The sequence below is a fragment of the Hylobates moloch genome, unplaced genomic scaffold (genome assembly GCF_009828535.3).
Source record: "Hylobates moloch isolate HMO894 unplaced genomic scaffold, HMol_V3 SCAFFOLD_24, whole genome shotgun sequence".
Lineage (NCBI taxonomy): Eukaryota > Metazoa > Chordata > Mammalia > Primates > Hylobatidae > Hylobates > Hylobates moloch.
Window position 1 is genome coordinate 24,918,411 of NW_026652299.1, and position 21,117 is coordinate 24,939,527.

The 21,117-nt window shown below is 39.6% G+C and overlaps 1 protein-coding gene across 7 annotated transcripts in view; it reads right to left on the bottom strand.

The window, feature by feature from the left end:
• The window catches only part of CUNH2orf76 (chromosome unknown C2orf76 homolog), an 80,426-nt gene that overhangs the window by 54,182 nt on the left and 5,127 nt on the right, over nucleotides 1-21,117 (bottom strand). The gene's annotated exons all lie outside the window — the stretch shown is intronic.

The following is a 21,117-nucleotide window of genomic DNA, read 5'->3' on the forward strand; positions in this document are numbered from 1 at the left end:
ACCCCAAATTATTTCCTCCAAAAAATTTCTGCACAATTGCCAATTTTTTTATGCTTAAAAAATATTTTTGTTTTGAAATATTTTAAGCAAACAGTTAAAAAACCTGCTACGCTACCCTGTCAAATCTTAACATTCTGATGCATTCTGCATCTTTTAGGAAGAAAACACATCAGAAGCCCCATGTACCCTCCCCAATTCCATCAGCATTTTCTGCCCTGGGACGACAGAGCAGTGACTCGCACACACCATTCCAATATATAATTTTACACTCTAATTCATATCATTTGAATCTACAGAAAATAGACTATTATGCACAGCAATAACAACACTTTCTATATTTTTTTAATCTTGCTTTGTTTTGTTTGAGACAGGGTCTCACTCTGTCACCTAGGCTGGTCTCCAACTCCTGGGCTCAAGTGATCCTCCTGCCTTGGCCTCCAAAAGTGCTGGGATTATAGGTGTGAGCCACCACGCCCAGCAACACTTTCTGTTATGTATCAACAATGCTTACATGCCAGATACTATTCTAAGTGCTTAGCATTCATTATATCATCGACTGCCCACTCACCTCCAATCACCCTGTGAGGTTGGTAAGATCATCTCAGACAGAAAAAGTGAAACACAAATAGGCTGAAGTACTGTTCCCACAGATACACAGTATGGTTAACTTAACATACATGGTGTATTACACGTAGCTTCCGCAAGCCTTTCAGCATCGCTTTTCATTTATGTGTTGAAAGATGTAACTCTAACTCTCACATTCACTTTCTGAAGTATCAAAAACGCTTTGTTTTAAAGATACAAGCAGGGCACAGTTCTACCTAGTAGTACCTACTTTGTGCTACTTACAACTTTGCATGTAACTTTAAACCATAATATACAATAAGAGTAAGTATTAGAAAAAAATACCTGTAATACTGATAAATGTAAGGAAAGATATACAACCTCACTAGTAGTCAGGGAAATTCAAAATAACAATGAGACATATCACTCATCTAACTGATAAATTACAAAGTCTAACAATACCTACTATTGGCAAGGGCAGAGACATGAGAACCATCTCACAGTTGTCTCATCAGTGAAAACCTCATCAGTGACGGCAGGGACTTAAAGGAGCAGTACTTTTGGAGACAATTAGGCAATCTTTAGTAAAACCGAAGATACACATACCTTTTGATCTACAGTTTCATTCATACATAGGTACCCTAAGGAAGCTCACATATGTATACAAGGAGGAACCATAAAATAACATTAATAGCAGTGTAATTTTTTAACTGCAAAAACTGGAAACAACTGTCCATCAACAGCAGAACAGGTAAGTAAAGGATGGTGTACTCATACAATAGAATATGATGAGCAATAGAAATGAATGGATTGGAACTACAAGCATCAAACATGGATAAATCTCAAAAATACTACCACGAATGGAAAAAAGCAAGTTGCAGAAGAATCAGAGCATCCTGTACTATCATTTATACAAAGTTCATAAACATAGTCTTTATTTTGTTTGATAGGAGACAATTGGCCAGGCACGGTGGCTCACCCCTGTAATACCTGCAATTTGGGAGGCCGAGGCGGAAGGATCATTTGAGGTCAGGAGTTTGAGACCATCCTGGCCAACATGGTGAAACCCAGCCTCTAATAAAAATACAAAAATTAGCCAGGCATGGTGGCGGGTTCCTGAAATCCCAGCTACTCAGGAGACTGAGGCAGGAGAATCGCTTAAACCCAGGAGACGGAGGTTGCAGTGAGCAGAGATCGTGCCACTGCACTCCAGCCTGGGTGCCAGAGCAAGATTCGGTCTCAAAAAACAAAAAAGAAAAAAAGAAAGAAGACAATTATCTGAAGTGTAGGAAGAATTAAGTACTTGGGAAGGAATAAATTGGGGCTTCAATTATATTAGTAACATTTTATATCTTAAGCAGATGTTAGGTATATGGATGGGTTTTTTGTTTGTTTGTCTGTCTTTGAGATGGAGTCTCACTCTGTCGCCAGGATGGAATGCGGTGGCACCATCTTGGCTCACCGCAACGTCCCTCTCCCCGGTTCAAGCAACTCTCCTGCCTCAGCCTCGTGAGTAGCTGGGACTACAGGTGCGCGCCACCACACCCGGCTAATTTTTGTATTTTTAGTAGAGAAGGGGTTTCACCATGTTGGCCAGGCTGGTCTTGAACTCCTGACCTCAGGTGAACCGCCTGGCTCGGCCTCCCAAAGTATATCATTCTTTATGCCTTTTAGTATGTCTGGAATATTTTATAACATTCACAAGCAAGTCACATTAATTTGGCCTGGAAGGTCTCTCTGAATCTTATAAGCATGTTTTGTGGTTAATGAGTTTAACAAATCTTTTCACAATTTCAATATTAGTTACTTCACTATTTCTTATTAAATCTGGCTTACAATGCTTCTCAGAAAATTGGATCCCAGAATCTACCACATAATAGCAGTTCAGCAAATATCTACAAAATTAAAATTTAAAATACACTGAAGTACTCAATAAGGAATAGCTCTTCAGAATGAAACATATAGAAGCCTCTTGTATTTTAGAAGCAGTGTTGACAGGTTCGCTAAAGCTATGACCACATCTCCCTCTTCTCACTGCCCAAAACAACAAAAAAGCCCTCCCATACACATGCATATGCACACACCTACACCTACACACACACACACACACACACACACACACACATACACTGGGAAGCCCTGGAATGCAGCCCAGTGTCCCTAAGAGCCTAGAGTTGGACAGATTTAAGTTAAAGATCAACTCTGCTTCTTAGCTGCAACTGTCTGATATATAAAATAAGAATTCCTTAAAAAGCTGTTCCATGTTAGCTGGGCGTGGTGGCACATGCCTGTAGTCCCAGCTACTCGGGAGACTGAGGCAGGGAGGTGGAGGTTGCAGTGAGCTGAGATTGCGCCACTGCACTCCAGCCCGGGCAACCGAGTGAGACTCCATCTCAAAAAACAAACAAACAAAAAAACAAGTTGTTCCATTACTTTAAGAAATTAACATACATAAAACACAATTCCTCACACATAGGAGGATCTCAATAAGTAGTAGCTGCTTTTATCATTATTATTCTATTTAGACTAAAATAGGTTTGGGTATAAAGACAGCCTATATAAGCAGCAGATCAAGATAAATTCCCAGATGTAATGAAGCGAAGGCTGGGCAGGCTGGCACTTGCATTCCTCATGAAACTGTTTTTCATAATTACAGGTTTGTAATTTTCACTTAATAAAAAGCTGCCCATAAGCTGTACTTAAATAGTTGAATTTTTCCATTTAAAACCCCAAAATTTGTGTTATATCTCATTTTGGACAACTATTGTCATCTTTCTTTTATGTGCTTCAATTTATACTCAGTAACAAAACAATAGCTACTATCAGAAGGACCATTATTTAATTTGCCTTAAGGACAGTGGGACATAGGCTTGTTTGCCTAGAGAAGCTGCCTCAGCTTAGAAGACTAACCTTACAGATAATAAAATCTGACATTTTTCCCAGAAAGTTTGGCCTAGTTTTTTAAAAAAGTGAATCTGATCAATTTTTAAAAGTATTCCTCAAATGAAAAGGCAGAGAAGCCAATAAAAATAAACTTCGAGATAAATTAATTAAAAATATTCAAGGACATAAAAGATTTAAATAAATGAAATGATAGACAACGTCCTTAACTACAAAGGTTCAAAGTAGTAAAGAAATCAAGTCTCCCTAAATTGACCTATGCATTGAATAAAATCCCAATCAAAATAAAAAAGAGCTGTTTGGGAATCCTGACACAAATAATTCTAAAATCCATCTAGAAGAATCTGTGAGCTTTGTCAGCAAAGTCATAAAACAACAAAAAAGAAAAGAGACCAGTGACACCAATTATTAAAACACATTATAAAGCAACCGTTACACAGGAAAAAGCTTGTTTGATTTTCATAATTTTACAAAATCCAATAACAACTATTTTAAATGCAAAATCAAGCCACAGTAATATAAAATCTGATACTGGAAGAGAAATAGATGGACAAATCTGTGAAATCTAACAGAGAAGTCAGACTTAAGATTATAGAAAATTTAATGTAAGATCAAAGTGGCATCTCAAATTAGTGGGAAAAAGATAGTTTCCTTAATAAATGGCATTGAGAAAACTAATAATGGATTTGGAGAAAAGTAATAATGGATTCTTATCTCACTCCTTATACAAAATAACATGTCCATGAAACAAATATTTAACTATAAAATCATAAAGAGGCATCAGAAGAAAATAGGTACATAATTTTATAATCTTAAGGTAGGAAAAGCTCTAAGCAAAGACAAAGCAGCAATCATCAAGGAAAAGACTGATAGTTGTAACAACAGAAATATGTAAAAAAAGACCAATATCCTAATAGAAACAAGGATAAAGGTAATTAACAGGCAACTGGCTAAATTTAAGCCAATAATGTGAAAAGATCAGCTTTACTTCCAACTAAAGAACTGAAAGAGAAACAGTTATCAATTTTGCCATCAGACTGGTATAATAAGAACAATTAAAAACTGGCCAACCAGTGTTGGCAAGGATATGGAGAAACAAATATTTTTTATAAACTACTGGCAAGAACATAAAATGAAACAGCCTATCTGGAGGTGAGTGGGTAATCTGTACCAAAATTTTAAATTTGTCTACCCTTTGATATGGCAATTTCTTTTCTAATAATTCACCCTGAGAAGATAATCATGTCAATTATTTTATAAACCCATGAGTTCATATGACACTTTTTTAAAAAGCAAGTCATTCTGGAGACTAACAGGGCCCTAATTTGTTTTTCTGAAAAGTGGCTTTCCAAGTGAGGGTTGGTGGAAATAAGAAGTCAAACATTTTACCCTTCCTTTCTTGTACAGACAGTATTTCAGTATTATCAAATAGCTGATGAAAAAAAATTTCTTCTTTATAGAAGAATTACAGCTAAAAAGTACTAAAAGAATAAAATTTTGGCCAGGTACGGTGGCTCACGCCTGTAATCCCAGCACTTTGGGAGGCCGAGGCGGGCAGATCATGAGGTCAGGAGATCGAGACCATCCTAGCTAACATGGTGAAACCCCGTCTCTACTAAAAATACAAAAAATTAGCTGGGCGTGGTGGCGGGTGCCTGTAGTCCCAGCTACTCGGGAGGCCGAGACAGGGGAATGGTGTGAACCCGGGAGGCGGAGCTTGCAGTGAGCAGAGATAGGATAGTGCCACTGCACTCCAGCCTGGGCGACAGTGAGACTCCATCTCAAAAAAAAAAAGAATAAAATTTTAAAATCCTAATTTACATACCTATCAGGATGGCTAAAATAAAACACAGCAATAGCCCCAAATGTTGGTGAGGGTGGAGAAATTCACATACATTGCTGGTAGGAATGTAAAATGGTACTAGCCAGTCTGAAAAAGAATACGGCAATTTCTCACAAAACTAAACATACCCATTATATAACCCAGTAGTTGCATTCTTGGGCATTTATGCCAGAGAAACAAAAACTTATGTTGACACAAAAACCTGTATATGAGTGTGCACAGCATATCCATGTGTAATACCCCAAAACTGGGAAACAATCCAAATGCCCTTTAACATATGAATGGTCAAACTGCAATATATCCACATCATGAAATACTAGTCAGTAATAAAAAAGAAATAAATTATTGATACAGGCAACAATCAGGGTGAATCTCAAGGGAATCAAGCTGAATGAAAAAAGGCAGTCTCAAAAGGTTGCATACTGTATAATTCCATTTTTATGTCATTCTTGTGATGACAAAATTACAGAAATGAAGAATGCATTAGGGTGTTGCCAGGGGTTAGGGGAGGAGAGGGAAAGAGGTGTCTGTGGCTATTAAAGGGTAAAATGAGAGATCCTTGTGATGGAAATGTTCTGATTCTTGACTGCAGTGTTACCCATTTTTATCTACATGTGAAGAACTAAATGCATACACACGCAGGCATACACATATATACACACACAAGTGCATATAAAACTAGTGAAATCTAAATGAGGTTCATTGCTTGTATCAATGTCAATTTCCCGGCTGTAAAATCAGACTATACTCAAGCAAGATGTTGCCAATGGGGGAAAGTGGATGAAGGGAAATGGGATCTCTGTATTATTTCCTACATCTACATGTGAATCTACAATTATTCCAAAATAAAAAAATTCTAAAAATTATCATTCTGAAAACGCTAATGAAATGAGTGTAGGTGATGATCATAAAGCGGTGTTAAAACCATCAGGTAAAAGACTGATGGGAAACTTCAGCATGGGTACATCTGGGGCTGACAACACCTGAACTTACTAATCCATATTAATGACTGAATCGAGCCTCCAGATCTCATTCCCAGTTTATCAGCTATGATAGGGTATGGAAGAACATGTTAAATGACACCACAAGGAGGCCATCAGCCAAGTTCAGATGGTGGAAAATTGTACTGGAAAAATGACTTGATTTCTTCAACAAATGGCATGAGAAATAAAGAAAAGAGAAGAAGGCTATATATTAAAAGAGACTTAAAAGAGCTAATCTCAACCAATGCAACATTTAGTCTTTGTATGGATCCTAATTTGTATAATATTAGATGATATTAGGAATTAATGTTAATTCTGTTTATATGATACTATGGTTGTGTTTTTAACTCCTTATCTTAAAAGATTGAGGAATATACAGGTGAAATGACAACCTGTATTGGCTTTCAAATACCCTAGCAGAGGAAAAACAATTATAGAAGCGTAGATTAAAAAAAGAATAGTAGAGACCAAGCATGGTGGCCCATGCCTGTAATCCCAGCACTTAGGAGGTCGAGGCGGGAGTATCACTTAAGCGCCAAGAGTTCAAGTCCAGTCTGGGCAACATATCAAGACCTCATCTCTACAAAAAATTTTTTTAATTAGCTGAGTGCAATGGCCTCAGCTAATCAACCTTTTTATTTTGAGATAATTGTAGATTCACATGTAGATTTGGGAAATAATACAGAGATCCCATTTCCCTTCATCCACTTTCCCCCATTGGCAACATCTTGCTTGAGTATAGTCGATTTTACAGCCAGGAAATTGACATTGATACAAGCAATGGACATCTATAATCCTAGCTACTTGGGAGGCTGAGGCAGAAAGATCACTTGAGCCAGAAGTTTGAGGCTGCAGTGAGCTATGTACTGTGCTCCACACCACTACTGTCCAGCCTGGGCAACAGGACAAGGCTTTGTCTCAAAAAAAAAAAAAAAAAAAAATACTAGACCATTGTTAACTGTTGAAGTTGGTTATGTATGAAACCTCATATATTATTCCATTTGTAAATGCTTGACATTTTTCATAATAAAAACATTTTGCAAGAAGACTATAAGTGCGGCCTGACGCAGTGGCTCACGCCTGTAATCCCAGCACTTTGGGAGGCCGAGGCAGGCAGATCACGAGGTCAGGAGATCAAGACCATCCTGGCTAACACGGTGAAACCCCCGTCTCTACTAAAAATACAAAAAATTAGCTGGGCGCAGTGGCGGGCACCTGTAGTCCCAGCTACTCAGGAGGCTGAGGCAGGAGAATGGCGTGAACCCAGGAGGCGGAGGCTGAAGTGAGCCGAGATTGCGCCACTGTACTCCAGCCTGGGCGACAGCGAGACTCTGTCTCAAAAAAAAAAAAAAAAAAAAGAAGAAGACTATAAGTGCACAAAGGTGTACATTCAAAGATTTTCTTTCACTGAAATGTTTCTAACAGTTAACAAAATTAGAATCCAATTAAATGTCCAACAGTAAAGAAATGGTTAAGTAAATTATGCCACACAGTAAAATAAAATACCCTGCAGCCATTAAAGGGTGATATGGATGTATGGATACCAACTTTGAAAGATGGCCATGACATACCAGTGAGTAAAAAAACAACTTAGGCTGGGCACGGTGGCTCACGCCTGTAATCCCAGCACTTTGGGAGGCCAAGGCGGGTGGATCACCTGAGGTCAGGAGTTAGAGACCAGCCTGACCAACATGGTGAGACCCTGTCTCTACTAAAAATACAAAATTAGCCAGGTGTGGTGGTGCGTGCCTGTAATCCCAGCTACTTGGGAGGCTGAGGAAGGAGATTTGCTTGAATCGGGGAGGCAGAGGTTGCAGTAAGCCAAGATTGTGCCATTGTACTCCAGCCTGGAAGACAAGAGTGAAACTCTGTCTTAAAAAAAAAAAAAAGAAAAGAAGTTAAAGGGCTGGGTACCAGGCTCACACTTGTAATGCCAGCACTTTGGAAGGCCAAGGCGGGCAGGTTGTTTGAGTCCAGGAGTTCAAGAGACCAGCCTGGGCAACATGGTGAAACCCCATCTCTACTAAAAATACAAAAATTAGCCCAGCATGGTGACGTAAGCCTGTAGTTGCGGGGCTGAGGTGGGAGGATCGCTTGAGCCTGGGAGGCAGAAGTTGCCAAGGGCCAAGATTGCACAACTGCACTCCAGCCTGGGAGACAAAGCCAGACCCTGTCTCAAAAAAACAAAACAAAACAAAAATTAGAAAATTGCCTGTGTACAGTATCACTGCATGTTTGTAATGTAGGTGTGTTACATGTGAACATAAGCATGGAGAGATGTCCAGAAAAGCCTTTACCAAAACATTAACAGTGGCTGTCTCTGAGGGGCAGAAATCCAAGAGACTGTTACTTGTTTCATATACTTTTTAATATTGTTTGATGTTTTACCAATCATGTGTTTTTAAATTAAGCTATTTCCAGTATACTTATATTTGCACTTTTCTGATGTATGTGTATGCATCAACAATAAGTTATTTTAAAAACTCAGCTATTTCCATTTCTTTTTAAGAAGGAAGAGATAACAGAGCAAAGCAAACAATACCAAACTTACAGAGTACTGGAAAGGAGGGAAGGGCTAGGAACTTAGTTATACTCCTGCTATGTACCAAGGGACACCAAATAAATCCAAACAGCATTCGGAGGCACCAGAAGCAGGTCACACGCCCAGAGGAGTCTGAACTTGTCCCGCTGCCTCTCTAGTGGTATGCGTCACCATCAAAATCTGCTTTTCACATATCCCTCCAGCCACAATGACAGCTCACAGTTCCTCACACCCACCACGCTGTTGCCAAGCCTCTACCACACCTCTCCAGCCCCAGCTTCTCTCCAAAATCCCTCCGCCCCTCACCCTCTTTGCTTTCCCACAGAGGCTCCTTCAACACAGCTCAGGGGGCTATCTTCTGCAGGACACCTTTGAGCTGGGCTCCTCCTCTCCCCCAGGCTGAGCCATGGGCCCCTCTGTATGCTGTAGCACCTATCACTCCCTGTTGATGTCATCTGTGTTAGAGGTCTGGCCCACAAGCTCCTTAAGGGAAAGAATGCTGTATGGTCCGTTTTTGTAGACCCAACAGCTTGTGTAGCGTGAGGCACCTCAGAAGCCCCATAAATGTTCTTTTTAAAATTGTTAATTTTGTGTAGAGCTAGGGTCTCACTATGTTGTCCAGGTGGGTATTGAACTCCTGGGCTCAAGCAATCCTCCTGCATTAGCTTCCCAAAGCACAGGATTACAGGTGTGAGCCACCACGCCCCGCCCACACTCCCCCCCACACCCCACGTAAATGTTTGTAGAACTAATGAGCAGTTAAAGGGAGGAAAAAAAACCTGATTTCTTCCATTTCCTAAGGACACACTAACATGGCAATCTTGCACTAGAGACACAGGACCCAAGAAAATGTTTGAAATGTGGGGAAAAAAATCAAAATTAATATTAATTATATATTTACAAAATGTAACAGTTCAACAGCAACTGGATTCTATTCATAATTATATATGTTAAGATTTAATGTAGGATATGGGTATATTTCAACACATAAGACCCAGGTGGTGCTTTGAAAATTAAGAGTGCCTAGGGCTTAGGAAGGTCTTTAAACCTCTCTGCCTAAAAAACCTGTAGTTCTAGCTAGTACCTTTCCCAGCTAGTTTGGGGCAGTGCAGAGAAGCCCATATGCAAAGCAAAACAAAGCTCTTAGAAACAAAGCAAACACAAAACTTCCATAGGAACTGCCTCGCATGGAAGTCCCAGTTCACTGGCCAGTAACAACTGCATCAGAGCAGCCCAGCACCCGCCCCTCTGCAGCTGTTTTTTTGGTCCAAGCTGCAAGGATGGTCAAGAGGGAAGCATAGCTTGGAAGCTTTGAGGCCCCATAGATGAGATGGGCCTTCAACCTTCAGTCCTGGAGCCTTTAGTGGAAATTCAGCAACCAGGCAAAGCCAGAACAAGCTAAATGCAATGCTCCTTAACTTGCCCAGTGGTTCCCCTTCCCAAGCTGGCTGGTCTCCCCAGGGCAGAGCTCTAAGCTGCAGAGTTATAAACCAGCATGCACAGGCTTCTGGGTGAAAAACTAGGCACCATACATAAAAGCTCAGAGCCGAGCATCCAGATAAGCACAAAACACCCACAAGATACTTGATCGTTGATGTTACACTGATCTCTGTCAGCTCAAAAAAAAAAACATCACTACAGTTGATTCTGGTTGTTGGTAGTAGTTATGGTTTATAAAGTTGGCTGTGAACACTGAATAAGCAAATCCTGAACCACTGCTCCTAGGGGAACTACAGAATTAGGGTCTTGTGAGCCCGTCTTCACATTTTGGCAAATGATCAATACATAATCTTGTTTCATGCATGTTTCTGTTGAAAGAAACATTATTATGTATTGCTAATTCATCAGCATTGAACTCACGGCCAACAACACTCACAGCCCGCCTGAACAAAGCTTATCTAACACAATATTTTCTCCATAAGGCACATCACAGCCTTCCTGCGCCTAGGAACACTTGACTGCACGTCTGCACTATGCTTGGGGGACATTTTAAATAGCAGAATCACCAACAGAAAAGCATTAAAATGAAAAAAAAAACATGGCAATAAATAGTCCACAAACTGGTCACTTGTTTACAATGTAAGAGCTGAAACAAGAAGGCAGAGCAACTGGGCACGGTGGCTCATGCCTGTAATACCAGCACTTTTGGAGGCCCAGGCAGGAGGATCACTTGAGCCCAGGAGTTTGAGATCAGCCTGGGCAACATAGCGAGACTCCATCTCTACAAAAAAAATACCAAAATTAGCTGGGTGTGGTAGCCTGTAATCCCAGCTACTCAGGAGGCTGAGGTAGGAGGATCACCTAAGCCTGGGAGGCAGAGGTTGCAGTGAGCCGAGATTGCACCACTATACTCCAGCCCCAGCCTGGGCAACAGAGCGAGATCCTGTCTCAAAAAAAAAAGCAGAGTGTTGTCTTGTTTGACTTCAGCTGGGAATGTATTGAGTGACTCAAAATTTTCACTGCTCTGCACATGTCCAAGAATGGCCAAGAAAGTGCCATGAATATTGCTTTTGGGGTTACAAATAAATGTTAGTAGGTAGGTGAATTTGCAAATACAAAAGCTGAAAATAATTAGGATTGACTGTACTACCTAAAAAACCTGGTATATATGCCTTATGGTATTCGAAGAAAGCATCTTCTTGACTTTTTTGTAAGAGAATGGAATCCAAAATGAGCTATTAGAAGCTTTAAGGGTAGGAAAAGTACTCAGGCACTAAGGCAGTCAACATGGAGAAGACCCTATAACCACTTGCGCATGACCGACCTTCCTTCAAGCCACACGCAGGTTTCCAAGAAATTATGTTTATGACCAGAATTTTAACAAACTCCTAGAGAGAATCATTTTGAAAAACCAAAATATTTTATAAAGCATATATACTCCCTAAATTTAAGTACTGTAAAATTACACTTGTCATATATCAACTTTGCTTTAAAGTTTGTCTTATCCAAATGCAAAAGGTACAACTTTCAAAAAGGGAAGGTTCTAACCACTGTTTAATTAAATTTGGCCTAAAGCTGCCTCCACAGGTAATGAACTGCACCCTACCTTACTATGTAAACAAGCTGCAACCTAACCTGCAACTGTATTCTTGGAATAAGTAACTGAGTCTCAGCCAATCACAGCAGCCAAACTTTCAGCCAATACAGGCTGCAAACTGCCAAAACATGTCAAAATAAGGCAAAAGCCAAGCTGTAGCCAGTCAGATTATTTCAGTCTCTCACTTCTGTTTTCTGTCTATAAATACTGCCTGCTGGGTATTTATAGACAGAAAATACTGTTGCTGGTTAGAGCTCTTTGAACTTTTACTGGTTCAGATGCTGCCTAATTCATGCATTGTTTCTTTACTCAAATAAATGCTGCTAAATTGAATTTGTCAAAAGTTTTCCTTTTAACACCAGATTCTCTCTCTCTCATTAGAGACAGATAGGTTATATATAGAGTGTATTAGAGTGATTACATATACATACATATGTATGTATGTATATGTAATCATGCTAAATGCTTAATTCTCCTCAAGATTTAGGAACCAGTATCACAGGGCAGAGAGTCCATCACCTTCCTTTTAAAACAAATAAATCAATAAAAAGAATATATGAAATAAAGTTGTTACTGTTCTTTTATGTGAGGAAACTAAATTGGCAAAGGTGAGCGGGTATAAAAGGAGAAAGGGCAGGAAATTGTTAAGAAGAAAATCACTGAATATGCAAATGATTCTGAAACTGCCCTTAATGATTTCGGAGTAAATAATCCTTAAGTACAATTAAATAGCATTCAAATATGTCATTTTATCAAAAAAAATGTTGTCTAAGGCCAGGGGTGACGTGGGGGAGCCTAAATTTTTTTTTTTTAATTTTTTTTTTGAGAGTCTCACTGGAGTCTTGCTCTGTCACCCAGGCTGGAGTGCAGTGACGTGATCTCGGCTCACTGCAACCTCTGCCTCCCATGTTCAAGTGATTCTCCTTCTCAGCCTCCAGAGTAGCTGGGACTACGGGCATATGCTGCCACGCCCGGCTAATTTTTGTAGCTTTAGTAGAGATGGGGTTTCACCATGTTGAGCAGGCTAGTCTCCAACTCCTGATCTTAGGTGATCTGCCCACCTCAATCTTCCAAAGTGCTGGGATTACAGCCGTGAGCCACCACGCCCAGCCCCAAGAATTTTCTTTTTAGGACAGACTGGAGAAAGGGTGGGAAAAGGACTGGGAGAGGCTGGTTGAAAGTACAGTTGAAATTAAATAGGAGGAATCAGTTCTGGCGTTCTATGGTTAACAGTACATTACAAAATAGCTAGAAGAAAGATTTTTAAACATCCTCACCACAAAGAGATAAATGCATGAGGCAATGGTCACACTAAATACCCCAATTTGCTCATTCTACAACATATATATGTATTGAAACATCAAATTGTGCTCCCCAAATATGTACAATTACGTGTCAGTTAAAGAATCTGCTTTAAATTTTTTCAAAAGCATTTTTTTAAAATATGAAACTCAGCATTTATAAACTACATTTATGGCAGGGCACGGTGGCTCACGCTTGTAATCCCAGCACTTTGGGAGGCTGAGGAAGGCGGATCACTGACGGATCACTTGAGGTCAGGAGTTCGAGACCAGCCTGGCCAACATGGTGAAACCCCGTCTCTACTAAAAATACAGAAAAATATTAGCCGGGCATGGTGGCAGACTCCTGTAAGTCCGGCTACTGGGAGGCTGAGGCACGAGAATCACTTGAACCAGGAGGCGGAGGTTGCAGTGAGCCAAGATCGCGCCACTGCACTCCAGCCTGGGAGACAGTGTGAGGCTCTGTCTCAAAATATAAAAATTTTTTTAAAAACCCTACATTTATAAACTAGGACTATGTGAGGGTTAAATAACATTTGAAAACTTCTTGGCATTTTTTTGTTGTTGTTTAGCTGCATAATACAAATGAAAGCACCATTATTCTAGAAGAGTTGGTTAAATCATCTTTCACTGACAGAACTTTTGAGAAAGATATTTTCAACATATTCATTTATAAATGATTTCAAAGTCTTCAACCTCAGCCATTTTTTAGATAGGTTAAAAAAATAAAATCTTCCACCTCTAGGGGTTTAGGTAACACAGTAGGTACAAGATAAATTTTAGCTAATCTGCTGACTGGCACATGCTTCTCCATGCTGTAACTGCTTTACTGCATAATGACATTAGCAGCTGACCTTCCCTGAGGAAGAACCATAATCAGTTCCAGATAAATATATCCTTGATTACTGTTCACATCTAGAATACACCACCCACTGACAAATCAACACCTACAATTCCTCAGACCTGCCATTATGACCTTGAATCTGGAGCAAATGCACAAAACCATAATTTGTTTTCTCTGCTCAAGATATGCAAGACTCTCCATAAACCATTCTGGACAGTTGAGTTTTCCCAAGGGTTGGAGACTTAACCATTTAGAAAGAATATTTCATACACTTTCTTAAACAAGGTATACTGGGTATAAATTCTATTTTTCTTGATTTGCAATCATCAGTGAGAATATTAATCTTTGTACTGTGTGTTGGGAGACATTTCTCCATGGGTCTCTCACACGTCTGCGTGTCTTAGAAGCAGAGGGGCTGGCTGCTTTCATTCTGAACTATCTTTCAAGGATATGTATATAGCGAACAGCTTAGAAAGACAGAGACAGTATCTCCCACCAGACTGTCCAGTACAATGAAGACATCTCACTCCAGGGTAAGGCTGTGCAGGTTTGCTTATAGTCCTTTATAAAGAATTTGATTTACCTAAACCTGAGGTTCTACAGCTGTGACATAAACCCACTGCACATGCAGTAGCAACTGAGCTACTCTGATTGCCCCTGTGGGACCTATAGGGAGGAGGAATGGAATAAACTCCTCCTCTCAGTGGTGGCATTAGATTCTCATAGGAGCGTGAACCCTATTGTGAACTGAGCATATGAGGGATCTAGGTTGCATGCTCCTTATGAGAATCTAATGCCTGATGATCTCAGATGGGACAGTTTCAACCCAAAACCATCCCCCTACCACCCCATCCATGAAAAAATTGTCTTCCATGAAACCGGTCCCTGGTGCCAAAAAGGTTGAGGATTGCTGCTCTACAACGCCATCCACCCAACAGGATGTAATGGACATTTATAGAACACCCCACTAATGACTGCAAAATGCACATTCTTTTCAAGTATCCACAAAATAGATGCCAAGACGTCCATATCCTGCACCACAGGAAAAAACCATGACGAGTTTGAAGAAGTGAAATTAAACAATGTGTTCTCTGACCATAGTGGAATCAAATTAGAAATCAGAAACAGGAACCTACCAGGAAAGTCTTCAAACACTTGGAAACTAAGCAACAGACTACTAAACAAGCCCTGGACCAAAGAGGAAGTCTCAAAGGAAACTAAGGCCAGGTTCGGTGGCTCTAGGTTGTAATCCCAGCAATTCGGGAGGCTGAGGTGGGCAGATTACTTGAGGTCAGGAGTTCCAGACCAGACTAGTCAACATGATGAAACCCCATCTCTACTAAAAATACAAAAATCAGCTGGGCGTGGTGGCAGGCACTGTCATCCCAGCTTCTCAGGAGGCTGAAGCAGGAGAATCGCTTGAACCCAGGAGGCAGAGGTTGCAGTGAGCTGAGATCACTGTTCTCCAGCCTGGGTGACAGAGTGAGACTCCGTCTCAAAAAAAGAAGGAAATTAAAAACACACTGAACTGAATGAAAGTGAGACACAGTTAAAGCACTGTGAAAAGGAAAATGTATAAATGCATATATTAAATGAGAAAAAGTCTCAAGTCAATAATCTAAGCTCCCACCTCAAGAACCTAGAAAATCAAGTGCAAAACAAACCCAAAGCAAGCAGAAGGAAAGAAATAATAATGAGCGGAAATCGATACAACTGAAAACAGAAAAACAATAGAAAATCCATCAAAAAAGAGCTGGTTCTTTGAAAAGATTTTTTAAACACTGACAAATCTTGAGCAAGACCAGCTAGGAAAAAAAAAGAAGGCAAAAATAACCAATATTGGGAATGAAACGGAGGATATCATTACAGGCTCTGCACATAGCGAAAGGATAATAAGGGAATATTATGAACTAATTACATACGTACATTTCACAGCACAGACAAAATGGACCAATTTCTTAAAAAACTAAAACTACCACCACTCACCAATATGAAATAAACAATATGAATAGCCCTATAACTATTAAGGAAATTAAATTCATAATTTAAGAACTCCCAAGAAAGAAATCTGTGTAAGAACCTGATGAGGTTCCTGGAAAAAAGGAAGGAAGGACGGAAGGAAGGAAGGAAGGAAGGAAGGAAGGAAGGAAGGAAGGAAGGAAGGAAGGAAGGAAGGAAGGAAGGAAGGAAGGAAGGAAGGAAGGAAGGAAGGAAGGAAAGTAATCTCCAGTCCTGGAAGGTTTCACTTGAGAACTCTACAGAACATTTAAAGAAGAATTAACATCAATTGTACACAACCTCTTTCAGAAAACGGAAAAGGAACATTTCCTAATTCACTTTATGCAGCTAGTTTTTCCACAATAAAGCCAGACAAAGCCACTACTAAAAAAAAGACAATGACAGACCAATATCCCTTATGAATATAGACATGAAAATCCTTAGTAAGACATTAGCAAATAGAATTTAGCAATACATAAAAATAATTATACACCATGACCAAGTAGAGTTTTTTCCAGAGGAGCAAGGTTAGTTTAATATTTGAAAATCAATCAATGTAATCCACCAAATTAACAAGCTAAAGAAAAATCACATGATCACATCGAGTGATACAGAAAAGGTACCTGATAAACTTCAATGGAGACTCAACATCCACTGACAATAAGGACTCTCAGAAAAACAAGAGGGGAACATCTCAGTTTGGTAAAGAGCATCTACAAAAAACAAACCAAAAAAAAAAAAAACAAACAAACTAGAGCTAACATTAGACTTCATGATGAAAGACTGAATGCTTTCCCCCTAAGATCAGGAACAAGGAAAGATAGCCATGCTCACCATTCTTATTCAACATGCTGCTGGAAGTTCTAGCCAGTGAAACAAGGCAAGACAAGGAAATAAAAGGCAAAGAGATGAGAAAGGAAGAAATAAAACTGTCCCTATTTGCAGATGACATGATTATCTACACAGAAAATCCCAAGAATTCTCAAAAAAAAAATCTGGAATTAATGAATTTGGCAAAGTCACAGGATACAAAATAAACATACAAAACCAACTGTATTTCCAAATAGTAGCAATGAACATATGGAACACAATATACAATACAAATACAAATACAATAACATTCGCAATCACTCAAAAACAAGTATTTAGGTGTAAATCCAACAAAACATGCACAAAAATATTGAAATTAGCCCAATTAATAACACTGCAATGGCCTCTAAGTTTTTAAGTGACAGGAAGAGTTGTTAGTCTCTCGTTTTAAATCAAAAGTTAGAAATGATTAAGCTTAGTGAGGAAGGCATGTCAAAAGCCAAGATAGGTTGAATGCTAGGCCCCTTGCACCAAACAGCCAAGTCGTGAATACAAAGGAAAAGTTATTGAGGAAATTAAAATGCTATTACAGTGAACACACAAATGGTAAGAAAGCAAAACAGATGGCTCACGCCTATAATCCCATCATTTTGGGAGGCCTAGATGGGTGGATCACTTGAGGTCAGGAGTTCAAGACTAGCCTGACCAACATGGAGAAACCTCTGTCCCTACTAAAAATACAAAAATTAGCCAGGAGTCGTGGTGTGCATCTGTAATCCCAGCTACTCGGGAGGCTGAGGCAGGAGAATCACTTGAATCCGGGAGGTGGAGATTGCAGTGAGCCGAGATTGCACCGCTGCATTCCAGCCTGGGCGACAGAGGGAGACTCTGTCTCAAAAAAAAAAAAAAAGGCAAAACAGCCTGTCGCCGATATGGAGAAAGTCTGAGTGCTCTGGATAGAAGGTCAGACCACTCACAACATTTCCTTAAGCCAAAGCCTAATCCAGAGAAAGGTCCTAACACTCTTCAATTCTATGAAGGCTAAGAGAGGTGAGAAAGCTATAGAAGAGTGAAGCTAGCAGAAGTTGGTTCATGTTTAAGGAAAGACACAGTCTCCATAACAAAAAAAAGTGCAAAATGAAGCCTGAAGTGCTGATGTAGAAGCTGCACCAAGTTATCCTGAACATCTAGCTAAGACTGATGAAGTTGGCTACACTAAACAACGGATTTTCAACACAGACAAAACAGCCTTATATTGGAAGATGATGCCATCTAGGATCTGCATAGCTAGGGAGAAGTCAATGCCTGGTTTTAAAGCTTCAAAGGACAGGCTGACTGTGGGTAAGGGTTAAGGCAGCTGGTGACTTTCAGTTGAAGCCAGCACTCACTGATTATTCTGAAAATCTTAGGGCCCTTAAGAATTATGTTAAATCTACTCTACCTGTGCTGTATAAATGGAACAACAAAGTCTGCATGACAGTGCATCTGTTTACAGCATCGTTTATTAAATATTTTAAGCCCACTGTTGAGACCTAATCCTCAGGAAAAAAAAGATTCCTTTCAAAATATTACTGCTCATTGGCAATGCACCTGGCCACCTGAGCGCTCTCACGGACATGTACAAGGAGATTCATGTTTTCATGCCTGCTGCCACAATATGCATTCTGAAGCTTATGGATCAAGAAGCAATTTCAACTTTCATGTCTTATTATTTAAGAAAATACATCTTGTAAGACTACTGCTACCATAGATAGTGATTCCTCAGATGGATATGGGCAAAATAATGCAAAAACCTTCTGGAAAGGATTCACCATTCTAGAGGCCATTAAAAATATTCATGATTCAGGAGGAGATCAAAATAGCAACATTAACAGGACTTTGGAAGAACTTGACTCCAACCTTCATGGATGACTTGGAAGAGTTCAAGACTTCAGTGGAGGAAGTAACAGCAAATGTGGTGGAAATAGCAAGACAACTAGAACTAGAAGTGAAGCCTTAAGATGGGACTGAATTGCTGCAATCTCATAATAAAATGCCAGCGGATTAGGAGTTGCTTCTTATGAATAAGCAAAGAAAGCAGTTTCTTGAGACAGAATCTACTCCTGGTGAAAACGCTCTCCCTGTCGCCTAGGCTGGAGTGCTGTGTTGAAATGACAAAAAAAGCATTTAGAATATTGCATAAACTTGTAAAGCAGTAGCATGGTTTGAGAGAATTGACTCCAATTTTGAAAGTTCTGCTGTGGATAAAATGCTGTCAAACAGCATCTCATGTTACAGAGAAGTCTTTCTTGAAAGGAAGAGTCAATCAATACAACAAACATCATTGTTGGCTTATTTTAAGAAATTGCTACAGCCACCCCAACCTTCAGCAACCACCGCACTGATCGGTTAGCAGCCATCAACACTGAGGCAAGACCCTCGACCAGCAAAAGGATCATGACTCGCTGAAGTCAGGTGATAGTTAGCATTTTTTAGCAATCAAGTATTTTTAATCCAGATATGTACATTTGAGGCCAGGCACGGTGGCTCATGCCTGTAATCCCAACACTTTGGGAGGCCGAGGCAGGTGATCACCTGAGGTCAGGAGTTTGACGAGCCTGGCCAACATGGTGAAATCCCATCTCTACTAAAAATATAAAATTAGCCAGGTGTAGTGGCACATGCCTGCAATCCCAGCTATTCAGGAGGCTGGGGCAGGAGAATCACTTGAACCTGGGAGGCAGAGGTTGCAGTGAGCTGAGATTGCACCATTGCACTCCAGCCTGGGCAACGAGAGCGAAACTCTGTCTCAAAAAAAAAAAAAGATACATACACTTGTTTGACATAATGCTATTGCACACTTCATAACAGACTATACGTATAGTGTCAACACAACTTGTATATGCACTGGAAAACCAAAAAACTGTGACTCATTTTGTTGTGATCATTGTTTTATGTCAGTGGTCTGTGACCAAACCTGCAATATCTCTGAGGTATGCCTGTAGACAAGTGATTGGCAGCAGCTTTATTCATAATAGCCAAAAAGTGGAAACAATAGCGATAGCCTTTAAATAGTGAATGGTTAAACTCTTTCATCTATATGATGGAATAGTACTCAGGAATAAAAAAGAACAAAACTATCATTCACTCAACAACCTAGATGAATCACCAGAGAATTATTCTGAGTGAAGAAAAAACAATCCAAAAAGGCTATATACCACAATTTCATGATATATAACATTATTGAAATGATAAAATTATAGAAATAGAGAAGAAAGTTGTGGTTGCCAGGGGCTAAGGAGGAGCTAGGAAGTTAGTGGTTGTGGCCACAAGGCAATATTAGGAATCTTTGATGATGGAAATATTGTTACTTTATTTAAATGTATCAATGTCAATGTATTGATTGTGTTATGTATTCTATATGGTTTTGCAAGATGTTACCACTGGGAGAAACTAGGTAAGACGTACAAGAGATCTCTCTAGACTCCAGTAGTCCTCACTTACAGTTCCACTTTCGATGGTTTGAACCCAAAATGGGTTTCGTGGGTTTGTTACCCACGGCCAACCACTGTCCAAAAATATTAAATGAAAAATTCCAGGAGTAAACACTCACATTTTTATTACAATATATTGTGATAATTGTTCAATTTCATTATTTTGTTACTCTCTTACTGTGCCTAATTTAAAACTTAAATTTTATTATAGATATGTATGTACAGTCAGCCCTCCGTATCTGTGGGTTCTGCCTTTGCAGACTCAACTAACTTCAGGTGAAAATATCCTGGGAAGAAAACAATAAAAAAATATGAATACACTAAAAAAAAAAAAAATTGTAAAATACAGTATCACAATTATTTATATAGTATTTACATTGTATCTAGTATTATAAGTAACCTAGAGATTATTTAAAGTATACAGGAGAATGTGCATAAGTTACATGCAAATACATCATTTTATATAAGGGACTTGAGCATCCATGGATTTTTGGTCATGGAACCAATCACCCACAGATATTGACAGACAACCATCTAGGAAAAAACATATATAGGATTCAGGCCTCCATTGGGGGGGTCTTGGAATTTAGCCTCTGAGGATAAGGAGGGACTATTGTATTTTTTATAACCGCATGTCAATCTATATAGTTAGCTCAAAATAGTGGTTTTTTGAACAACATTGCCCTTCAAAGGAATTATTAGCCAAAGCATGTCACCAGATCTTTTTTCTTTGAGGCAGTGTCTCTCCCTGTTGCCTAGGCTGGAGTGTAGTGGCAGGATTATACCTCACTGCAGCCTTGTCACCAGATTTTAATACAGTG